General features: G+C 36.2%; 1 protein-coding gene across 5 annotated transcripts in view; it reads left to right on the forward strand.

The window, feature by feature from the left end:
• The window catches only part of CACNA2D1 (calcium voltage-gated channel auxiliary subunit alpha2delta 1), a 513972-nt gene that overhangs the window by 118089 nt on the left and 380878 nt on the right, over positions 1-15005 (forward strand). The window lies entirely within an intron of this gene.

Consider the following 15005-nt stretch of genomic DNA (forward strand, 5'->3'; position numbering starts at 1 on the left):
CCGTTTCCCCATCTATTTGCCATGGAATGATGGGACCAGATGCCATGATCTTAGTTTTCTGAATGTTGAGTTTTAAGTCAGCTTTTCCACTCTTCTCTTTCACTTTCATCAAGAGGCTCTTTAGTTCTTCTTTGCTTTCTGCCATAAGGGTGGTGTCATCTGCATATCTGAGATTATTTGTATTTCTCCCAGCATCTACTTGATGATAGCCATTGTAACAGATATGAAGTGATATCCTGTGGTTTTTATTTGCATTCCCTGATTATTAGTGATGTTGAGCATCTTCTCATGTGCCTGTGCTCATTTTGATGACCTCTTTGGGAAAGTTTCTATTTCTGATGCCAATTTTTTTCATTGGGTCATTTTTTGTTATTATTATGTTGTGTTAGTTTTTAAATATATTTTGCTAATTAACTTATTTTGAGACTGTTTGCCAATTTTCTCCCATTCTGTAGACTACCTTTTTATTTTGTTAATGGTTTTGTTTTTGCTTTGCAGAAGCTTTTTAGTTTGATACAGTACCATTTGTTGATTTTGCTTTACTTGTTTTGTGTTTTTGGCATTGTCCAAAAAATCATTGCCAAAAGAATATCAGTGAACTTCTCACCTATGTTTTCTTCTAGGATTTTTATGGTATGAAGTCTTATATTTGAGTCTTTGAACCATTACGAGTCAATTTTTGCAAGTGCTGTGAGATAGGTGTCCAATTTATGTATTGGGCTTGTGTTTTTCCAGTTTTACCAGCATTATTCATCAAGGAGACTATCTTTTCTCCCTTGGGTATTCTTGGCTCTCTTGTTGAATATTAGTTGATTGTATGTACTGGAATTTAGGGGCTTCCCTGTTGGTTCAGATGGTAAAGAATCTGCCTGCAGTGCAGGAGACCTATGTTTGATCCCTGGGTTGGGAAGATCCCCTGGAAATGGGAATGGCAACCCACTCCAGTATTCTTGCCTGGAGAATTCCTTGAACAGAGGAGCCTGGTGGGTTACAGTCTGTAGGGTCACAAAGAGTAACACAACTGAATGACTAACACTAATACTGGAATTTAGTTCTGGGCTCTTTATTCCCTTTCACTGGTCTGTTGTATGTATTTTATGCCAGTACTGTACTGTTTTTTTACTACCATGGCTTTGTAGTGTAGTTTGAAAGCAGAAAGTGTGATACTTCTAGTTATATTCTTTGTTCTCAGAATGGATTTGACCATTTGAGGTCTTCTTTGATTCCACACACATTTTATGATTGTTTCTTCTGCTTCTGTAAAGAATGCCTTTGGTATTTTGATGGTGACTGTGTTGAATCTAAAGATAACTTTGGGTAGTGTTGAGTTAAAAAATAGTCACAACCTAAAAGTTGAGAGTTAGGTTTTATTTAATGGGACTTTTTTTTAGAAATTCAAGACCAGGAGACAGCATCTCAGGTGACCTTGAGTGAACTGTTCTGAGCAGGTGCAGGGACAGTTTAGATTATAGAAACTTGTAACAAAGCAGGTCGTTTGACCATTAAAAGATTATTGTTAATTAAGGAAAACCAGGTATCTCAAGTTAAGGAATTTAGTGCTTTTCTGTGTATGGGAAGATACAAGAGTCTGAGCTTACTGAAATCATTCCTTTCATATGTATCTCCTCTATCTAGGGTCAGCATCCTTTGATTTTATTATTCCTATCCTTGCTGCTGCTGCTAAGTCACTTCAGTCATGTCCGACTCTGTGCGACCCCATAGACGGCAGCCCACCAGGCTCCCCGTCCCAGTCCCTTGCTTATTGTAAGGAGTGGTGGCAGCTCAATGGCATTGTTCTTCCTGGGCTCCTAAACTCACATTTGGGGGGCTGGAATCCCTCATGGCTGTGATATCCATGTTTATTGATATGACAGGAAATACTCCATTTCACAGTGCTATGGCCATTTTAACAATAGTAATTCTTCCATGTACACAGGATATCTTTCCATTTGTTTATGTCTTTTCTAATTTCTTTCAGTAAAGACATTTTATAACTTTTAAACTCATATACAGACACACAAACACAAACTTTTTATTGTCATGCTGGCAAATGAAGAAGCTGATAATCATATATTAATAAATAGATGACATTTAAAAAATTAAGGTGGTCTTAATATTCTTTGAATACTTTTTGTCTTAATATTTTTGGAAACAAAGTTTATAAAACATTCTCTAGCAACCATTTTTTCATTTAATACTTTAATAACATTCAACATTGTGTAATATATAATTTAATACTATAGTTAATGATAGTATATATTATAGTTATTTATTAAAATTAAAATATTAAATATAGTATAATTTAGTAATACTTAATATGTAATAAATTTAATAATGAATTTCATCTGAGAAAACATTTAATGATAAAATTGTAGCTAAATTTCAACCAATGTCTAAATGATCAGTTATTCTAAATGAATTGGCTCTATAACAATAAATTTTGGTTTATTTAAAAGATTTCTAAAAATAAATTGATTAGAAACCATTGTTTTTTTTTTTATAAAATGACATTCTGAATCCACAAAAAATTATATTAAAAGGAAAGAGAAATCTGCTGTCTGTCAGAAATGCTCAATTGTTGCACTTGACTGCCCCTACCCTGGGGAAAGCAAACCCCAATAGTTAAGTAAATTACAGTCATCCAGGAGATTTGTTGTCTCCTTTGTGCACTGTTTTCTTCACACCTCTTCTTTTCCCTTCAGTAGTCCAAGACTTTCTTATTCCCTCCTCTTTATTACAGAAGGAAGGGATTGATAGTAATCACTTACATTTGCTTATTTAGGTCTTTGTTTACTCACTTTAATCCCTGAGCAGAACGTATTTGGTATTAGTAGTAAGTAATTACTTATTACTTATTAGTAATAAGGCTAATTATTTTGAAGCCTGCATTTTGGAAGAGGTAGAGTTTCTCCTCATTCTAAGAAGGCCTGTCTTTTCTGGCAGGGACTGGGTGGGGACAGGGGATTTGCAGAATCTGGAACAATGTGAGGCACATGATGCACTGAGGGTGGGGAATTTAGGGAGGCTCACTCATCCTGAGTCTAAAGCTTATACGATCTTCGGTGAGTGAGTGGCTCCTGAAATTTTGTTGCCTCACGCTAGTCCTGGCTCTGGGGCCCAGGAACCGTAAAGGCCTGACTTGCTCTGCGTCTTCTGCTCCCCATGGCTCAACGGAGAGGCATTTAAGCCTTTGAACATCACAGGAATTCCAGGCTACGCTGTGCATTTCTCCCCAATGTATAATGTTAGTTCTTTCTTGCAGCTTTACTTGATGCTTTATAAGCCTCCCAGACTCTTCTTATGTCAATGTAAGCTACATTGGCTGTTCCTCTAGTGTTAACAATTTGTGCATCTTGAAATTTTTACCCCATTATTGGACACTCCTCTCTACTTCCCCTCTATTTCAATTCTAATGTGTTGTGTCTTCTTATAATGAAGGATGTTAGGGATAAATCCAACTTTTTGTTGACAGAGACTATTGTATTCCTCTTGTTATCTAAGAGAGTTGAAATGATGCTTGTCACATTGTTTTTATAAGACATACTTCTTAAAAGTAAATTCTGTCTGAATCTCTAACATGTTAGGCTAGAATCTGCAAACACGTTTAAGAAACTTACTGATTAATTTTTCCTGGAAGTTTATTCTTGAAGTAGACTCAGGCTGTAAAGGCATTATCATAGAATTTCCTGGCTTTTGATTCACTGTTATGATTTCATAACTTAAAGTTATATTGAAATTAATATCTTCATATTTTAATATGCTCTCAAAAATGTAAATATGAAATGTGTCTAAATATTGAACATTCAGAACTCTTAATTAAGTTAGTATTTACATAACTGTTTTAAGTGAAAAATTTCTTTTCATTAGTTACTTGTGGGATTAACAGACTGACGCTCTGACACTGTGGTCATGCCATCTTTATGTAAATAAAATATTTTCTAGGATCAGAATGTAATTAATCATTTGTGATTATGACAAGGAAATCAGCAAGATGCAGAGGCAACAACAGGATTGGGGAATCTTCTTTTCTACTCTAGGTGATTCTGTTAAGTAGTGGAATGATGCTAGATTTCTCTTTACCTGCTTGTCCAGTGAGGCAGATAGTAATATTCTCCCTTGTTTATAAAAATGTTGCAGGGGTAAAAAGAAAATAACATGAAATATGAAAACAATAGTAGATGCTGTGAAGAAGTTAAATTCTTATTACTTTTAAAAATGTAGCTTTGTATTGCTTTGTAAAAGCAATATACTTTATATATTTATAATTACTTTATAAAGGCCGTATAATGATTATAAAGGTAATATAATTACTTTTCAAACAAAGCTGTTTATTTTTGTTTCATATGTCCTGGTTTTATTTAGAGTTGCCTTTATTCCCTCAGTGATGAAGTGTTGTAATTAAATCAGTTACCTTTGCATGTCAGCAACCTGAGATTGTTATGGTTTTAGGGGTGAAACGCTTTCTCTTAGGAGAAAGAGCTCTATTTGACTATAGACTGTATTATCAGTAGAGACTGTGGACCCCCTGTACCCAACTACTGCAGATTTTAAAGTAAGAAGCTATTTTCTTTTATAAGATTGTAGTTAATTACATTCATTTTCAAAGATGCAGAATACACTAAGGGAATTTCTAATCTTAAGGTGACTTTCAATATTTTATTAACAGATTTTTAAGTACCGTTGTTTCACACACATGAACAGTGAAGGATTATTACAGATGTTTTCTACCTTACAAATCTGTTCCATTGTCAATCAGTAATTAACACTTTAAATTATGCTAGTACTTGAAGGATGAATGATTTGTTATTGTTTCTCCAAATAGCAATCAAATGGTTTGGTAATAATAATTACAGAGAGAGTAATGTACAGTAGTTGTGTTCTTTGCTTGTCTATGAGCTGCACAAAGAGAGGGAAACTAAAAGCTCCTAAGTGTTGTAGCCAAGTGTTGGCTTCTTCTCCAGAATGAAGATGAATGGTGTAAAAGACGATGATTTACTACCGCACACTCTGAATATGCAACACAGAGCTACTGCTGCTACTTTTTTTCCCCCTAAAGACATCCGTCATTAATGTCTTTATATCTAGAGCAGTGGTTCTCAGCCAGGGGCAGTTTTGTCCCCCAGGAGACATTTGTCAATGCTTGGAAACATTTGTGATTGTCACAGCCAGGGGCAGGGGAGGGGTGAGGGCTACAGGCATCTAGTGTGGAGACTGAGGATGCTGCTAAATATCCCGTAATGCACAGGACGCCACCCCACAGCAGACTTATCTAGTAGAAATGTCCATAGTGCAGTGCTGAGTTTGCAAAGCCGCTCTAGAAGGACTGAAGAATTTAAGGCAAGGATAAATCTCCCAGAATTCTTTAAATGAATATAAAGTTGTAAAAATTGGATCTCAGCATCGCTGACTAGCAGTTTTACTTTCCAAAAGCTGTTTGTTAATAAGGTATGATGGTTAAGGGCAAATTAAACTCTGCTCCTCAACAAAATTCTTTTGTTGGCAGTGAAATGAATTTAGGTCGTTTGAGGTTAGGGACATTAAAAGAGCCTCTCACTCAGCCTATAGTTAATTATTTTTTTAATTTAGTTTTTATAAAATCTAATATGATCTCTTTTAATTATATATGAATTTTCTGGTCAAAACACCTACACAATTCATATATAGCTCCAGACATTCAAGGGGAAAGAGAATAGTTTAATAAGTTACTTCTGGAATTAAAAACAAACAGAAACAGAAAACTAAGTAGGTAGGTTTTATACATATCTTAATATTTTTCTTGTTTTAATTTTAAGTATCCTGAGAGACTTAAAACTTACCATGCGTGGGTGATGGCTCCAACCTAAAAACTGAAGAATTCTTTATCTGGATCTTTTTGACGCTCATCTTAGTCTTTGTTAGAGTTGTTTTCCTTATTCCAGAAGCGACCCCTAGTATTTCACTTGTATTTTTTGTTAAAAATAATCACCGATTCCTATGTGTAGTATGGAGAAAGTGAACAGGCACATTTATGGTTGTCACTTGTTCTGTTCTTTCTTACATTTTAAATATATTGCTCAAAAGTGTCACCATGAAATTCTTGTTACTAGGAATTAGGGCAAGAAGGAGTGTATGCTATGGAAGAGTCACTAATTTTGACTTCTTTCTTAATATTCTTCCTCAAAATAATGTCCCAGTTGATATGTGATCCTGTCCCAGCTAAGACGCTATGTTATATCAAATGGAACGAATAGGAGAAGTAGGGAAAATACCAAACTCTGGTGTCTGATTTTAGAATGCCTGTTTGATGTAATTATGACAGGAAAAACATGCACTGTAGAAGTGAGAATATGACATATTGTATATGTGTATTTATGCATATGTGTGTGTATGTACATGATTAACATGTGTGAATATGTTTATATATACATGTATGTATATATATTTGGATCATGTTTATAATAAACAAGCCTATGTTGTATTTTGAATTCTTCCTATGTATGAATTGTTATAATAGGCACTGGATGTTCTAGGAGTCAGTTTAAAATAGCTTGGACTTGACTACATAGTAAAATACAAACCAATATCCTGAATTTTAAAGCTTTTCATCATAGTGTTCCATTTTGCCTTTTAGTATTGTCCAATAATTCCTTACATCGCATTCATTCGGATATCTTTCTCTCCTATTAATGCACATTTCCTCTAAAACATAACTGTAATATCATCTTTTGATTATCACAACCCCTGTAATCTTACTTTTCTTTGAATTCTGATAGCCAAATTTTCTGTACCTCTTCAATGGAACTGTAATAATACTCTTTCTCATATTGATCAATACCTTATTTGTGTATTTATTATTAGAATCGAATTATCATTTAGGTGTTGTTTTTATTTCATTATATAACTGCAAAACACCTTATGTAGCCTTTTTGGGGGCCTCAAAATAGATATGCATTTTTAAAATATAAGGAAGACTTTGTTAAATAAGCATTCACATTGCTAGAAAAGCCTGACGTAGTAGCAGGATCAGGGTCCATTCACTGATTCATGTCATCAGTATTTCTTGAGTGCCTGCTACATGCCAGGCACTAGACTGTGTGCTGGGCTGAACCAGTGAGCAAAATGGACAAGAATCTGTCCTCTTGATACTAACATTGTGATTGAGAGAAGTAGGAAATACATAATAAACATGATTCTTACATGTTAATGATGTTTGCATATGCTCAAAGGTAGCAAAAATACAGAGAACTGGAGCTGTAAAAATTTCAAAGAACTGAAAAAACTCAAAAAACTAGGTTATTGAAAGAAAAAAGGAACTGTATTTATTTAAAATGAAGTTGTAGACAATCAAATCTGATTCTTTTAATGATATTAACACATTCTTTCATCTTACGAATGCTTATATCTTCATAAATTTACACAAATTCTATTGGATTCATATACAATTGATGTTGGCATTCATTTTTTTTACCCAATTGTGTTAGCTGATACAACACATTTTAAAAGCTTGACTTTTGTTTGAGATTGCATTATTTGCTTTTTAAATTAAGAGGGAAGAGTTTGAATAGTTTAGGGGGTTAATTAGGAGATACTTCATATTTTTTTATGGCAAAGTTCACCTTTTGAAATTCAGCTAGTTTTCAGTGGAGGAAGGAAGGTTTCTTTCTTTTTTTTTTTTTTTGATAAAATATATTCCAACATCAATTCAGATTTGGTGTCAGTAGTTAACTCTTTACCTTAGATGAAGGACTCTTCACATATCTTAATGTCTCTCTCTGCTGGCCAGCTTAGATGATGATGAGATTTATAATAAATTTAAAGGAAGACTGTACCTTTGAATTGTAAAAATTTCTCAAGGGAACTTTCATCCTTGAAAGTGACCAAGAAAAAATTGTATCATACTTTTGTGTTACTGCATCTTTTAAGAAACAAGACATTCTTAAGTTGTTAGGAAACAAGTAATTCAGAAGCCCACAGAACACTATTACAAAGGGAAAAAAAAATCCCAAACTGCAGAATTCAACTAAAAGTAAATGAAATTGATTTTATGAGTATCTAAAGCCATCAAAGGGGTTCAGTTCAGTTCAGTTCAGTCACTCAGTTGTGTCCGACTCTTTGCGACCCCATGAATCACAGCACGCCAGGCTTCCCTGTCCATCACCAACTCCCGGAGTTTACTCAAACCCATGTCCATTGAGTCAGTGATGCCATCCAGCCATCTCATCCTCTGTCGTCCCCTCCTCCTCCTGCCCCCAATCCCTCCCAGCATCAGGGTCTTTTCCAGTGAGTCACCTCTTAGCATCTGGTGGCCAAAGTACTGGAGTTTCAGTTTCAGCATCAGTCCTTCCAATGAACACCCAGGACTGATCTCTTTTAGGATGGACTGGTTGGATTTCCTTGCAGTCCAAGGGATTCTTGAGTCTTCTCCAACACCACAGTTCAGAAGCATCAATTTTTCGGCACTCAGCTTTCTTCACAGTCCAACTCTCACATCCATACATGATCACTGGAGAAACCATAGCCTTGACCAGATGGACCTTTTTTTGGCAAAGTAATGTCTCTGCTTTTTAATATGCTATCTAGGTTGGTCATAACTTTCCTTCCAAGGAGTAAGCGTCTTTTAATTTCATGACTGCAGTCACCATCTGCAGTTGTTTTGGAGCCCCCAAAAATAAAGTCTGACACTGTTTCCACTGTCTCCCCATCTATTTCCCATGAGGTGATGGGACCAGATGCCATGATCTTAGTTTTCTGAATGTTAAGCTTCTGGGTAGTGAACCTCTTTTCCTGCCTGCATCAGTAATGAAGATATATGAATTTAGTCAATAAAGATAGTGGAATTGGAATGGTGGAGAGGTGTATATTCTAACTTTTTTTCTTACCCCCACCTTTCACTATTATGAGGTAGAATCATATTCATTCACCTAATTCATTTATGTTTTTGTACAGTATGTGCCATCTATTCTTTATATTTTTAGCTCCTCTTTCTAATATTTCTTTTCAGGCTCCTAAACAATTATGAAGGCTATAATGGGAGTCCTGAGATAGCTTCATTATTTCATAAAGTCTAATACAAATTGTACACTTCTCACAATAGAGCTTATTTTTTCATTTCAGTGAAGAGAGTCTGATGACTAATGAAATGGACATTCAAAGTGTATTTAATAAACAATGTTAATCGCAACTTAGAAAAATACTTAGCATTTTTAGTTTTTGTAGAGTGAATCACTTGGGGAATTTACTGTAGGACTACATGTAAAAGAAATATAATAGTACCATGTTTAAGCGAACTCAGGAAGAGTCTGGGTTTCAGCAAGAATTTAAGGTGATTGCAAGATAGTTTGGGCAGTGAGAGGGAAGGTCTAGAGCCAAGACAGCCCCTGAGGCTGAGTATTAGCATTGTCTCCACTGCTAACTCATTGTGTTAGTTTTCTATTGTGAGTGTCACAAATTACTCTAAATTTACTGACATAACACATTTATTATCTTACAGTGCTGTGGATCAGAAGTCCTTTCCTTGCCTCATGGCCCATTTTCCTCTTCATAGCCAGCAACACAGGATAATTTCTTCTAACATTATCATCCATTTGATTTTCTCTTGCATGGTTGCCTTTTCCTCTTCTGTTTTTTTAAGGATCTTTGTGAATACATTGGAATCTCCAGGATAATCTCTTTAAATGCAACTGATTAGCGAAACTTCATCTATAAAATTAATTCCTCTTTGCCATGTAACAAAATATTCACAGGTTCTAGAGATAAAGATGTGTTTATCTTTGGGAAGTCATTACTTTACCTACCATAGCCATCATTTATCGCACTGGTAGGATTTGAAGACTTTTTCTCTTGCTAGTCTTTTCACTTTTGCTACTGCTTTTAACTTTGATCCATCTGTCATACTATGTGGAGAAAATTTGATTGGTTCAATATATTACCCTTGTTCGTGTAGATCTTTTCTATCTGATTCCTCACAGATTATTAATTCAGGAATTAGCTGCTTCGAGGTCCAATATCAGTTCAGTGTCTGACTCTTTGTGACCCCATGGACTTCAGCACTCCAGGCTTCCCTGTACATCACTAACTCCCGGAGCTTGCTCAAAGTCATGTCCAATGAGTCAGTGATGCCATCCAACCATCTCATCCTCTGTCGTCCTCTTCTCCTCCTGCCTTCAATCTTTCTCACCATCAGGGTCTTTTCAAAAGAGTCAGCTCTTTGCATCAGGTGGCCAAAATGTTGGTGTTTCAGCTTCAACATCAGTCCTTCCAATGAACACTGAGGGCTGATCTTTAGGATGGACTGGTTAGATCTCCTTGCAGTCCAAGGGACTCTCAAGAATCTTCTCCAACACCACAGTTCAAAAGCATCAATTCTTCAGTGCTCAGCTTTCTTTATAGTCCAACTCTCACATCCATTCATGACTACTGGAAAAACCATAGCCTTGACTAGACGGACCTTTGTCGGCAAAGTAATGTGTGTGGTTTTTAATATGCTGTCTAGGTTGGTCATAGCTTTTCTTCCAAGCAGCAAGCATCTTTTAATTTCATGACTGCAGTCACTATCTGCAGTGATTTTGAAGCCCAAGAAAATAAAGTCTCTCACTGTTTCCACTGTTTTCCCATCTAGTTGCCATGAAGTGATGGGACCAAATGTCATGATCTTCATTTTTTGAATGTTGAGTCTTAAGCCAACCTTTTCACTCTTCTCTTTCAGTTTCATCAAGAGGTTCTTTAGTTCCTCTTCACTTTCTGCCATAAGGGTGGTGTCATCTATGTATCTGAGGTTACTGATATTTCTCCCGGCAGTCTTGATTCCAGCTTGTGCTTCATCCAGCCCAGCATTTCACATGATGTACTCTGCATATAAGTTAAATAAGCAGGGTGACAATGCATAGCCTTGATGTACTCCTTTTCCAATTTAGTACCAGTCTGTTTTTCCATGTCTGGTTCTAACTGTTGCTTCTTGACCTGCATACAGATTTCTCAGGAGGCAGGCAAGGTGGTGTGGCATTCCCACCTCTTGAAGAATTTTCCACAGTTTGTTGTGATCTACATGGTCAAAAACTTTGGTTTAGTCAATAAAGCAGAGGTAGATGTTTTTTGAGAACTCTCTTGTTTTTCAGTTGATCCAGTGGATGTTGGCAATTTGATCTCTGGTTTCTCTGCCTTTTCTAAATCCAGCTTGAACATCTGGAAGTTCACAGTTCATGTACTGTTGAAGCCTAGCTTGGAGAATTTTGAATATTACTTTGCTAGCATGTGAGATGAGTGTATTGTGTGGTAGCTGAACATACTTTGGCATTGCCTTTCTTTAGGATTGGAATGAAAACTGATCTTTTCCAGTCCTGTGGCCACTGCTGAGTTTTCCAAATTTGCTGGCATATTGAGTACAGCACTTTAATATGGCATCATCTTTTAGGATTTGAAATAGCTCAACTGGGATTCTATCACTTCCACTAGCTTTGTTCATAGTGATACTTCCTAAGGCCCACTTGACTTCACATTCCAGAATGTCTTGCTCTAGATGAGTGATCACAACATTGTGATTATCTGGGTCATGAAGATCTTTTTTGTATTGTTCTGTGTATTGTTGTCACCTCTTCTTAATATTTTCTGCTTCTGTACGTCCATACCATTTCTGTCCTTTATTGTGCCCATCTTTGCATGAAATGTTCCCTTTGCATCTGTAATTTTCTTGAAGAGATCACTGGTCTTTCCCATTCTGTTGTTTTCTGCTGTTTTTTTTCATTGATCACCGGGGAAGGCTTTCTTATCTCTGCTTGCTCTTCTTTGGAACTCTGCATTCAGATGGATGTGTCTTTCCTTTTCTCCTTTGTTTTTAGCATAGCTCTGATATGTCCTGATGCTATTAGGCAGGGGCCAAGGGCAAGGTCTTACATTAAAATATTGCTACCCATTTGTAAGGAAACTCCTCTGACTCCTGTTTCATCAGGGATTTCCAAGGGAAAACTTCCCTCAGAAAGATGGCAGAGGGTTTGATGGCTTGTCCAGGACACGTTCCAATGGAGGGAAGTAAATGTACAACTATTGAAGAGCCTGTCAAAATGTACATATTTTGATTTACTATGCAGAAATTTGACTGTGTTAATCTTTAGGGAACTTACTGCCAACAACAACTTAACTGAGCTGCCGTTGTTTCTCCCAGAATGGGGGAAAAAATTATTCTCACAATTTCATGGTTAGGCTCTTTCAGTTTAAAACAATCTCTTGTGATCAGTTTTATATTCAGTTAATTCAGAGTTCCAACTCCCTTTCAGTATTCTCTTATTTTCTTGACTTTTCTCCTGGGCCTCTGGGTACAAGGGAAACTGACATGACAAGATATCTGGTGTATTTACTGTCTTCTGTTCTGTTGACATGGATATTAATGTTATTGCTACTAATAACTTGAAAAGTCTTTCCAGATAGTTTTCACCATTATTCTTCAGTTGGACTTCTGCTTCCCACTGGCCATTCAGTCTGCATTGGGATCCCTTTGAACTCATACCAAGGTCATCTCCTGTAAGAGATAATTATCCTTAATTTTCAGCCTCCTTACTTGTTCATCCCAAGGGGCTTTGCTATGAATATTTCTGCACATCCTGCTGAAACAAAGAGAGGTCCCAGATAGACAGTGGCACTCAGGTTCCCTTTGCGTAACTATAATACATTAGGATTTCATCTCCTTCTGCTCTGGGCAGTGGTTTGCTCCTGAGTGATGTGAAATGGGACCTAAAGTCTCTCCACACTTACGTTCCAAAGCCTGACACGCACTATTGCCATTAATAAAATGATTAATTGAAAGTGGCGGACGGTTTTGGCTTCCTGGGTAGCTTAGACGGTAAAGTATCTGCCAGCAATGTGGGAGATCCAGGTTCGATCCTTGGGTTGGGAAGATCCCCTGGAGAAGGAAACAGCAACCCACTCCGGTACTCTTGCCTGGGAAATTCAATGGATGGAGGAGACTGGTAGGCTACAGTCCATGGGGTCGCAAAGAGTTGGACATGATTGAGTGACTAAGCACAGCACAGCCTACATATGAACCTGCAAGATGCGAACTTTTGAAGATGCAAAAGTGCGTTCTCATGTTCAATCATAAATTAATTCACACGTGTGAAATTCATCGTTACATGCATGCATCCTCTCTAGGCGTTTGTGCTTTTGTGTACTTTATAGTATAGTACAGTAGTACACTATCTTTATTTCAAGCCCAGGATGTCTGAAAGCAAATGTAAAAGCAGCAGCATGTAGCAGATTGTGTTAGTTGGGTACCTTTGCTAATTTTGTTGGACTTATGAGCAAATTGGACTTATGAACGTGCTCTCAGAAGGGAGTTCATTCATATGTAGGGGAATTCATGCATTTCATGGTATAATTCCATGGTGTGACACTAATATTATGATTTCTGAAACATTTCATTAGTTATGTTTATTTAGTGATGTGTCAGTGAGTGATTTTTTTTTTTTTTTGAGATAATTACAGGTGAGTTATTTTTAAATGTATTGTTCTGAAAATTATCACTGAACCATGGACTTAACTATACAGCAAAGAGATTTAATGGACGTTTTCAGTGAAAAAGGTGGGGAAACCATGGTTTCTGTTATCACAGCAAATCTTGGCCTGTGAGTTTTGTAGTGAAAGAATATTAAAACCAGCTAGTTAACATGATGAGAAGGAAAGAATGTACAAGGCGACAAATATTCTTTTTGTCAAGACTAGTGTCAAGGGTGGCAGTGTGAAGATTTGAACTATAGAAAAAATTAAAAGCATGTTAGTGTTATCCGTCAGGAGGAAAAGATCCTGTCTTGAATTCTCTTTATGTGCTCCATTCTTTCTAGTAGAAGAAACGGAAGCCAGTGTCACATAGCATGTGAGGAGCTGACATGTGATTTGAATGTAGCTCTGTCTGGTGCCAGAAACTCATGTTATTCCCATCATGCTGTTTTTCTGTCAGGAAAGACATTGGATAAAGTGGTAAAGCAGATAATTAATTTTCTATAAAGGAAAAGAAAACTAGGAAGAAGAAAAAAGATATTTAAGGCTCTTTAAAATATTCATGTTAGCATGTTAAATATTATAGAAATGTGGTTTATTTTAGTGGTGGAATGAATTATAAATACCTGTAAGTTATGGAAATATAATATCTTAAAAATCCATGTGAAACCTTCTACTCTGAAAATTATTCACTAAACATGCACCAGACTCTCTCTCTTTGAGAGACATTGCAATATCTCATGCAACAAAATAAACAAGATTGCATTCTTTGAAACCAGAAGCAAAGTCCTCTTCTTTTGGTGGTGGCTGTTACATGATTCTAATTCATATTTTATTACAATGAAAACATTTCAAAGGTGGTGTTGTACCTTAAAATGTATGGCAGGGCATTTACATTGGGGCTCTAGACTTAAGCTTCCTTGACTTTATTTATTAAAGTTTATTTGCATTCTGGATCTTATTTTTTATTTCCTAAGCTTTTAAAAATTACTGTTTAAGTGGAACTTGAGAGAATATTCTCTGTTTGAGAAAAAATGTATATACTTGAACTATTTTTTTCTTATTTATAATTCATTCATTCTTTATGGCATTTTATATGTCTGGCATACATAGATAGTGATTAATAATTGCCATTAGCTATAGTACATAATATGAATTAGAGACTGTGTGTCCTGAACTAATCTTTACCAACTTTCAATTCTATTAGAGTCCCAATACCACAGGAAGGAGGTTAGACTTTATACAGAAATGAGCAAGATATTCATGATACAAAGCATCCCTGCCTTTCACAGCAATTAGTTATATTGGTTTTTCTGCACAGAACTAAATATCCTTGATCAATTAAAGTGATGTTGAATTTTATCTGTTTGTACCTCAAATCAATCTGTTTAGGAGTTCATGTCCCCCGATGAGGTCTTAGGCTGAAACAAAAGAGATAGCTTTGGACCGGAGGGAGTCCTTCATGGACAACCTGGGTCTTTAAAAATAGGACACAATAATCTGTCCATCAATAAAAAGTAGAAAAAATCCAGTAATATGCA

This window comes from Dama dama, chromosome 18 (assembly GCF_033118175.1).
Source record: "Dama dama isolate Ldn47 chromosome 18, ASM3311817v1, whole genome shotgun sequence".
Lineage (NCBI taxonomy): Eukaryota > Metazoa > Chordata > Mammalia > Artiodactyla > Cervidae > Dama > Dama dama.